Source organism: Carassius auratus, chromosome 7, assembly GCF_003368295.1.
Source record: "Carassius auratus strain Wakin chromosome 7, ASM336829v1, whole genome shotgun sequence".
In the NCBI taxonomy this organism is placed as follows: domain Eukaryota; kingdom Metazoa; phylum Chordata; class Actinopteri; order Cypriniformes; family Cyprinidae; genus Carassius; species Carassius auratus.
This window is the reverse complement of record NC_039249.1, coordinates 29,883,949-29,892,098: the sequence shown is the minus strand read 5'-3', so window position 1 is coordinate 29,892,098 and position 8,150 is coordinate 29,883,949.

Below are 8,150 nucleotides of genomic sequence, written 5' to 3'. Positions count from 1 at the left end.
TTTGGGGAAAAAAGAAAGAAAAAAAGAAAGAAATCCGAAACAGGCTACAGTCTGAGAAGTATTAACAAGAGCAAGTCTTCTACCAATTATTGTATTAAGAATTCTGCTTGGGGTTGGACCTTGTCCCAAAAACTATGTGAAACCTGAAGCTGTACCTCAAAGAGTCTAGAAGAGAAACCAGTCTCTGTCTGTCTGAAATAGAGGTCTGCAAAGTACTGCCGTGTTTTTTTTTACTTCCATAATAATTTGGGGAGGGGTCACAACAATACAATTCTGCTTAGGGGACTCATTTGGCCAGCAGTGGCCTAGGGTCTGCAAGCCCATTGGGTCTCGAGGTCCCGAGTCCATTCGGGCCTGGCTCGGAACATGTTTTTTTTTTTTATATATATAGATCGGTCTCGGGCTCATTTAGCTTCTCTCCTTTTATTGTACCCATATTCGCACAGAGCACACGTAGGTTACTGTATGAAATACTGTTATAATAATTATAGGCTATTATAAACATTATACATCGCCTACACAATATGCAACAGATATACACACACATTAGCATACAGGTTAAAGTTGACCATGCAGAGCACCAGGGAGAAGTTGGAGCATGGGGAGTTATTAAAAGTTCCCAATGCTTCGGGAAAAGCTGCATTTTGAAATAGTTTTGGTTCGATTACCACGACAAACAACGAGCCAACTGGTCATGTGCAGTGCTCGCCATCTCCTCATTAGACGCGACTTTAAGAAATGCATCTATAAAGATTATGATTATAATAAAATATTTTTTGTATTCAATATGTTTTATTTCGTTAAGTACGTATTTAAAGCTTTCTATAGATATATTTATCATGTCCGTGAGGCATGTATTCGCTGAGTTTCGGTCCACTTTTGTGAAGCGCTTCTATTCAAGACCAGACGGCAAAAAGCGCATCATGTTTGTTTTCTTTGTTTTAAAAAAGCACAGTGTATAAAACAATCGTTTACAGTTACGAATTATGAATTACTCTTAATCTAAATATAATCACTTTGCCATTACATACAAAACTGAAATATTTTTAATAGCTGAAACAGTAGTATAAGCTGTTTTGGGAGAAGGGTAGGCTCTGGTCTGGCTTGGGCCGGTAATTCTGATAAGCTGTCGGACACGGGCCTGGCTTGGGCCCTAAATTTCAGGCCTGTGCCGGGCTCTAGTCTGAAACAGACACAGTTTGAAAGCGATGCTCTGATACAGCTGTAATCTTTCTTGATTTCCATATAAACTTCAACTGTCTAAAACATACAGTATGCATACATACCTAGCGAAGCAGACGTATATTACGGCCATTTACACCTGCACCCACACCCCTTTTCTCTCATTCACCTCCCTTTCATTGATGCTTCTCCACATTATTAACTCTTTCAGCAAGAAGCTAACTCTCATTTTGTATTATAGTTTAAAATGTGCAAATGGGGCATCTGAAATACTTTGCTCCAGTTAAAATGTGTTTTTTCCCCCGAAAATTCCTCATTTATTGAAGGAAATATTGCAGAGGGAGAATTTATGCAATTACATTATTTATAGGCTAAAATGTGGTGGTTTTGCACAGTAAATAGTGTGCATACTGTGTATGTAAAATGTAGGTAATAACTGCAATGCAGGTGGGGAAAGTGAAACAAAAAACTATATATATATATATATATATATATATATATATATATATATATATATACAGTCTCAAAGACATTTTATTTTTATATGTGAAAGCATTAAAGCACTTTGCCAGACCCATCTGAGACGAATCTGAGAAGCACATTGACTGGGACACCCCGAGAAAAGAAGGAAAAACAGCGTACATGGTCCTCCCATTATCATTTCTGCATGGGAGAGAAAGAAAAAACAAACAGTAATGAAGTGTAATGGTCCACTCTCTCACGGCACCATGTACTTTCACTCCCATAAATCTTAGCAAACATTTGAGGAGTTAAAAAAAAAGTTTTGCTCTCTCACAGAGGCCCGGGAGAGCTCTCTGCAGAAAGTTACTTTGAGGTTACCGAGATGACACCTGGAGCACAACTTTGAAGTGAAGTAAGACTATCCCTCCGTTTCTGTTGAAATGATATATCGGGTATTGAAGAAAAGAGGCGGCTGGAGGAGTAAGGAAAGGAGAGAGCAAACAAGAAAGAAGAGCAAGTGAATATGAGCAAGAGAGAAAGAGGGAGAAAAGTACAACCACATACCCTGCACATATTCTCCTCATTACCAGAGAGAGAGAGCGATCGCTCAATTATTGGCTGCCGTCACAGGCTAATATTCCTGCCTGTCAGCCCTGATTTTTGCTCAGTTTTGCTCAGACTCCTTTTGATGGAGCTCATTTCATGTTAACCAGAAACAGAAGTTGCTGTGAAAACTGTGACACCTGATCCTGTGTCCAAGAGACGAGAAATGCACCGCGAGGCCTGGTGCCTGCCAACACACCTTCTCTGCAGGACTCCAAATGGGTGGCGGGACGGGTTAGGGGTGTTGGTCAAAGTTAATCAAAGCAACCCAACAATCCAAGGTTTTTATTTAGCAAAGTGGCTAGATCAGGGATCCTCAAATCTTGCCCACGAGATCCACTGTCCTACAGAGTTTAGCTCTGACCCTAATCAAACACACCTGAGCATGCTAATCAGTGTCTTCAGGATCATTAGAAAATTACAGATAGGTGAGTTTGACCAAGGTTGGAGCTAAACTCTGCAGCGCATTTGCCCCCCAGGACAATATTTGAATAACCCTGGGCTAGATTAACAAATAACCACACATCACCCATTTTAAATATTTAATCAACATTTAATGGTAATGACTTTATGAATTCCTTCACTGATAAAATAGATTAAATCAGAAATACAGTAACAAATGTAGAATCTGCAGCATCTGAAAAAAAAAGTTGTTACCTGTAACAGAAGAACCGCTTTTCAATATTATTAACTCGCAGTTATATTTAGGTCACGTCCCAAAACCATCCAAGGTGGTGGTTATTAAGCCTCTTATTAAGAAACAATAACTAGATCCTAGTGAACTATCAAATCATAGGCCCATTTCAAATCATTATTTATTTAAATGGGGATACATCTAATTTATCACCAGAAAAATATGCAGTGCCACAAGTATCTGTCCTAGGTCCTCTGCTATTTTCAATATACATGTTGCCCTATGGTAATATTATTACCGTTTTAACTGTTATGCTGATGATACTCAACTATATATCTCAGTGAGACCAGATGAAACTTCAAAATTATTTAAGCTAACAGAGTGTGTTAAAATTGTAAAAGATTGGATGACCAATAATTTTCTCCTATTAAATTTGGATAAGACAAAAATATTATATATTGGACTAATATTATATATTGGACCAATATAAAGTACACAGAATCTTCTAGATTACAGTTTGAAAATAGACGGATGTACTGTTACTTCCTCTACAGTCAAAAGTCTGGACAATATATTAGACAGCAACTTGTCTTTTGAAAACCATATTTCCCAAGTTACAAAAAACAGCATACTTCCATCTTAGAAACATTGCCAACATACGAAACATTTTACCGGTTTCTGATGCAGAAAAGCTAGTTCATGCATTTATGACCGCTAGACTGGACTATTGCAATGCACTGCTAGCTGGTTGTCCTGCATCTTCAATAAACAAGCTACATGTAGTACAAAATGCAGTAGCATCATATTACCCTAGTTCTACCATCTCTGCAGTAGTAATTAAGTTCTGTATCAGTTACAAAATATTATTACTTACCTATAAGTCCCTAAATGGTTTAGCTCCTGTGTACCTAACTAGCCTTCTACCAAGCTACAATCCATCACGCTCCCTAAGGTCTCAAACCACTGGTAGTTCCTAGGATAGCAAAGTCCAATAAAGGAGGTAGAGCTTTCTGTCTCCGTTTGTTTCTCTGTTTTGCCACGGGATGTCCAGGATTTGCACAAGCTCCCGTCTGTATCCAGAACATCTGAGAAGAGATGATGCTGACCCCTCAGAGGACCTCAGATGATGCCAACCCTGAAACAACATACAGAACTACCAAATTTTGCTACAAGTGTGATTGCATCATATAACAATTGCTGTTAATAATGTTCATCGTCTTTTTGACTCTGTCTTTAATTATTTTTTCCAAAAATGTCTGCCTTATGCACATAAACTGACAGTCACCACTGACAAGCTACTACTTTCTACACATTCTAGAAACTTAATTTTCTGTAAAGTTGCTTTGCAATGATTTTGTATTGTAAAAAGCCCTATACAAATAAACTTGAATAGAACTGAATTGAATAAAAGGTTGCAGGAGTTTGATTAATATGAGTATGGATTCTTTAATGCATATTACCTAAGATTTACCTAAGGCAAGACACTACAGACATTTTTTAATTTTATTTCAGGCACTGGTCAATTGTGGGAAGGTAGTGGAAATTAGTGAAAAAAATAAAAATTCTTACACTTTATCTGTTTGCATCTGTATAGATTTCAGTTGTAATATTTATCCAAATTATATCCAAAATTCTCTCTGTAAAATCCTCTATGTCAATGAAATTAGATGAGAATTTTGAACAGGACTTTACATAATGTTTAAAGTTAGACTCATTTGCATAATTAAACACAACAAATAGTCTTAAACTGTCATTAATCAACTTGGGGAAAGTATGCTGTAATTTTTTGTTTTGTTTTGTTTTTACCCTATTCACCTATGGTATATTTCAGTCCGTGGAATTCGCAGAAAAAGATGTATGTGTATGTATGTTTCAGCAAGTAGTTTCTGTCTTTTGATTAAAAAAATGCAATAAATGTTGAATTTTATCATATTTATTTTTAGTCAATTTAATTTAGTCTAATAATTTTAGTTGATGAAGATGATTATAATTAAACCACATAAAACAATGTAACACATTGATGTAACAACAAGAATAATAAAAAAAAACATTGGTAAATGATCATCAGTCATTTTGTTGACAAGATTAAAAGCCTGTTCATACCAGGTGTGAACAACTATATTATCATCCACACCAAATTATAAAAAACAGAAAGAAAAAAAAAAACCTTAAACTTACATGTAATAGTTATTGTCATGGATTGTCCACTTTTGGGTAAACTTTTCTGTTAAGCAATAGATAGATTGCACTTTTATTTCATAGTATGTATGGGGTTTCCATTTATGAGTGAGCTATTGCTTTAAAATGCTCTGTGTACTAAATCAGAAAGAAATAGTTGGAAACGTTCCAGTCGAGGTTTATGCGATCACATGATCACTTCACCCGCTCTTTTAGGCCTCATATTCCTGCCTGTGAGGAGGGCCTGTTTAAATAAAAGCTCTTGCCGATTCCCTCAATTCAAGGGAGTGACTTGTCATTCCCATTTAAGTCTTCCCCCTGTTCTGGATGTCTCTTCCTCGGATCCTCTTCACCCATCATTTCTTCTGACGGATGAGATCGAATTAGTCTGAACTGTCCTCACAGTTCGAGCATAATTTGGCTTTGACATTGATAGCAGGGAAGATGTCTGACATGAATAGATGGAAGAGAGAGGGAAGACAGAGGAAGGAAGTGATCACAGGATGCATAGCAATGAAGGAGGAGTCCAGCCTGATTTTAAGGCCTTGACCAAATAAAATGCCCTGCTTGATCTCATTATCTCACAGGACCTGTTAGGGATCAGTCTGTTAGGGACCAGTCCTAGCCAAGCGGTGCATGTGCAAAGACCATGCAGAGAGAAAACCTCTGCTGTTAAAACACTGTTCTAAAGAAAATTACACCAATAGTTAACCATACGCTTTTAAATATAATAAAAATATATATTTTTAAGAACTTGGTCTGCAGAATGCATAAAAGGGGTCAAATTGGCTCATAAATATGGCATGACTCATATCCATTTATCCATGTATACCCTTGTGAAAAAGCATTGAGCTTAATTGTATTAAATGTGCACTTTTAGTGTACTTCAAATCTTTTATGACTATATTTTTCACACATTTAAAGGGATAGTACACAAAAATGAACAGTACAGTTGCTGGTCACTATTGACTTCCATAGTATGAAAAAGGAAGGGAAAAAACAAGGATTTGAGGATGATGACAGATTTTTTTTTTTTTTTTGGAGTGGACGAGCCCTTTGATTACACTTTTTTATAACTATGCTTTAAAGGAATGCGATTATTTTGATGAGTTGACTTGATATACTTGATTACATCTAGTGTGTAAACACATACTGTATGTTTATATTGGTTTAATTCTATCAATTTAATTATTTTGTGTAAGGGACACAAACAAAGTATTCTCATAGCTTCTTTAAACTATGGTTGAACCACTGATGTCACATGGACTATTTCAATGATGTCCTTTCTCTGTTTCTGAGCATGGGAGCATTTCAGCTGCATAGCTGTCTATGCGGGGGAACACAGAGCGCTCTGATTTTATCAATTATATCTTTATTTGGTTTTACAGCTTAGGAACAACATGAGTGATTAATGACAGAATTTTCATTTTTGAGTGAACTATCGCTTTTAACAGTGGATCATTCTGTGAAAGGTTCAATGATTTTTATTTTTTTTTCAGTCCTGGATGAGCTTCTCTTTCCAACCAATCTATGGAACTATTTCCTGTTTCATCATCTGCCAAGTAAAAGCTCATTTTGAAAATCTTTGTAACTCAACAAACCATTCAGTGCAAGCAGTGGGACAGTAGACTGTGCACATGTTCAGAACCTACATGGGCAACTACAAACCATTTTAATTTAATTCGAGTTTGACCTAGAACAGGTTTACCTAGATCTGATTCCATTTACCTTTTACACCTCTCTCATCCTTTAAAATAGGACTAAAACAACAACTCAAATATGAACAAACAACTTAACAAGTGCTGCTAAAATGGCTGTTCTGGGCCTATCTTGAGCAAACCCTGAATGTGGGCTAAGCAGAAATAGGGAAGGGAAGAGCAGTGTCATAGAGCCTTCAAAGGCACTCTGAGATCTGTGCTGCCATGGCTTCCCTCCCAGCTTTCTGCTCCTCATTTGCTGCCTATGTGGTCATACATCTCAGTGCCAGCAGCCAGTAAACCATTCATGTTTTCCATTTAAGACAATGACTGTGATCACACAGCCTTCTGTACATTTGTGCCTTTTGTAGTCACGCTGGCTTAACTTGTCGAACATTTGTACCCTTGATGTTCCACAAATGATGGAAGCAGAGCTTGGAGGGTTTTGCGATTCAGACTGATTAGGAGAGAACATGCAATGCATAAGACATCACATAGCACTACTGCAATAGTGTACCTTAATATGTGAGCTTCTCAAGCATTTGGAGATCCCATGCAGTGCTTACCCCTTCATCTGTTGTGTGAACTTCAGCTTTAAGACTGAATAGTCTTGAACGCCCTTGTTCAATTTTTTAATGGACATTGAACTGGGAGATTAGCTAATAATACTTCCATTCCTCAAAAAAGCTTATTCTATGTAGGGTCTCAGGGATAATGAAGCCCATCCCAGCATTCTGGATTACAGGGTGCATTGACAGACGTTCAGCTAGAGGCTATTTAGTTCAGGCATGTCCAAACCTGTTCTTTTAGGGCCACTATCCTGCAGAGTTGAGGTCCAACCCTAATTAAAAACATCTGAACCAACTAATCAAGGTTTTCACACTCACTAAAAACTTCAATTGTGTTGGAGTTAAACTCTGCAGGACGTTGGCGCTCCAGGATCAGGAATGGACACACCTGGTTTAGTGTTTTCAGTTCACCTCTGCCGGATGTCTTTGAACTGTAAGAAGCAAAATGGAAACCCACACAAACACTGACAGAACAGAAAAAAGGCCTCTTGGCTCAGCCAGAAGTCGAACTGATTTAAAGCAACGGTACAACCATTGAGCCACCATTCCACCCTGAGATACCTTTCAGGTAAATACTAAGCAAGTACAATAGTCTCATGATATTTTCTCCATTTTAATTCAAATTTTTGTGTTAACTGCATACCTATTCATCCTTGGTTTTCACACTGGTATTCAAAGAAAATGCTTATAGCTTTTGATTAAATTGGCCTATTTTCGTGACACTCTTAAAAGGTATTTCAATTCTTTGGGTTATTTGGATCATAAATATCATACTCTCAAACACACACACACACACACACACACACACACACACACACACACACA